This window comes from Rattus norvegicus, chromosome 2 (genome assembly GCF_036323735.1).
Source record: "Rattus norvegicus strain BN/NHsdMcwi chromosome 2, GRCr8, whole genome shotgun sequence".
Classification (NCBI taxonomy): Eukaryota; Metazoa; Chordata; class Mammalia; order Rodentia; family Muridae; genus Rattus; species Rattus norvegicus.
This window is the reverse complement of record NC_086020.1, coordinates 114,117,652-114,119,825: the sequence shown is the minus strand read 5'-3', so window position 1 is coordinate 114,119,825 and position 2,174 is coordinate 114,117,652. Positions and strand designations below refer to the sequence as shown.

The 2,174-nt window shown below is 49.8% G+C and overlaps 1 non-coding gene across 1 annotated transcript; it reads right to left on the bottom strand.

Annotated features, from left to right (window-relative positions):
- Nucleotides 1–783: 783 nt before the first annotated feature.
- On the bottom strand, nucleotides 784–946 carry LOC120101379 (U1 spliceosomal RNA). Its single transcript, XR_005501728.1, has one exon. It is a non-coding gene; the product is annotated as a U1 spliceosomal RNA (small nuclear RNA).
- Between the last annotated feature and the right edge of the window lie 1,228 nt (nucleotides 947–2,174).

Below are 2,174 nucleotides of genomic sequence, written 5' to 3'. Positions count from 1 at the left end.
CCACTCAGTCATAGGCCACATAGTCACACACTTAGCACCGAACCTGCTGAACACCTACCCAACAGGTCCACCTGCGTTCTGTGCTCATGGGACACTGGGAATGAGTGGCTCCTGCAGGCAGGGTGTGAAGAAGCTTTCTGAACGCCGAGCACTTCATCTGCCCCCCCCCGCCCAGCATAAGCCCCCACCCCATAGACTCTGCTTACAAAACACAGCTTCCCTGAAGAAGTTATCAGTCATGTGCAGATGGTGGGAGCAGAGCTCTAAGCTAATGGCGGCTTCTGTCTCTGGGGTGCTGAGATTGATGTGGCGTTTCCCTATGAAGCTCGCCCTAGTCTTTTAACTAGCTTGCTGGATGCCCAGGGATAATTTAGATAAAGTCTATAAAAAAGAAGAGAACATAGTGGCTGCCCAAGCCACAAAGTTAGACAGTTCCTGGGGGAATGCACCTTATGAAGAGCTAGGAGGGGCTCAGGGAGCTGCAGGAGGAAGCCCGCTTACTGAATCAGTAAGATCCTGTGTCCTTGGACATAAACACAGTCCTCATTAAAAATGTTAGTTTTAGCCTGATGATGCTGGTGCACACCTTAATTCCCAACATTCAGGAGCCGGGTGGATTTCTGTGCATTTGAGGCCAGCCTGGTCTACAGAGAGTTCTAGGACAGCAGGGTTACAGAGAGAAACCCTTGCTTTGAAAAAACAAAAACAAACAAAATATTAATTTTAGATGTAGGGTGGATTTCTGGGTCTCTTTGTCTTCCAAACTGACATTCTTTTTTTTAAAGGGGGAGCTCGCGAACGCAGCTCCCCCACTGCCACAAATTATGCAGTCGAGTTTCCCGCATTTGGGGAAATCGCAGGGGTCAGCATATCCGGAGTGCAATGGATAAGCCTCGCCCTGGGAAAACCATCTTCGTGATCATGGTACCAACCAAACTGACATTCTTAAACAAGGACCCTCTATGTATCATCAACTTGAAATAAGGAGAAGGCAGCTTCTTCACAGTCCAAGGGCTATGGGATATTGCTTTGGAGAGAGGAAATATACACTCCTCCCTACCTACCCACACAGGTTCTCAAGAAGGAGTGGGTGTTGCTAGCCAAGGGGGTGAACTCAGAGGTAGGCTTTTGAGGACCTAACTAACCAGGGAGTTCATGGTTTCTATTATAGCTGTGGGGTCATATGGGAGTCTCCTGTACCAGAAGTGCCTCTGCTGACTCAGCATGTTAGGCGGGCATGGAAGGTGTTCATGCTGTAGGTTTGATTGGTAAGCAAAATGTTAAAGTGAGTAACACACTTGTGAGTGTCCATTTGAAGCGCGCGCGTGTGTGTGTACACACACACGCGCGTGCATGTGTGCTGTGTGTGGCGGTGCCTGCGTGTAAGTGTGCAGCTATGCGCATGTGCAGACCAGAACAGGCCATTGGCATCTTTGACTATTACTTTTTCCGTGTTGCCTTTCTACAGGGCCCCTCACTGAGTGAAAACCTCACCAGCAGCCTAAGCGTTTGGCTGCTGAGCTCTCAGATCCACTGTCTCTGCCCCACCACAGCACTGCAGCTGTAGGCATGCACAAGCGTGCTGGGCTTTTTATGTGTGTGCTAGAGGCTGGAAATTAGGTCCTCATGCTGCATAGCAATCTGTCTTACCACTGAACTTCCTCCCCAGCCACGCTCTTCTTTCTCTTTAAACATTTATCTTCCAATCCTGGAAGACTCTTACAGGGCCCCTAAGACCTCTTTTTGCTCTTTTAAACCGGCTTTGTGATGGAAAAGAAGAACCAGGGATCTGATTTCTCAGCACTGTACTGTCCTTCCTAGGCAAGGAGAGAGCAGTGTACCAAGACCCAGGAGATCATCAAAGAGCCCCCCTGCCTGTAGGGTTGGGAATCCCCTTCTGCTGTGAAAAGAACAAAGGAATCTCTGGGTCAGACTGGGTGACCGCTGCGCTCAGGGTGGGGCAGCGGGCTAAATTCCCTCCTCCAAGACCTCCCCCAACCAATCTAGTCTCCCTAGCTGGCTAGAGGTTGTTCTCCACGGATTTCTCCGACCCCTCCTTGAAGACTGAAATGTTCCAGCTACTCTGTCACTTGGAGTTAACAAGGGCCACATGTTTACCACCCAGGGTGAGAGTAGTTTTCCCTTTCACTTGTCCTCAAATTGCATCTCGCTGG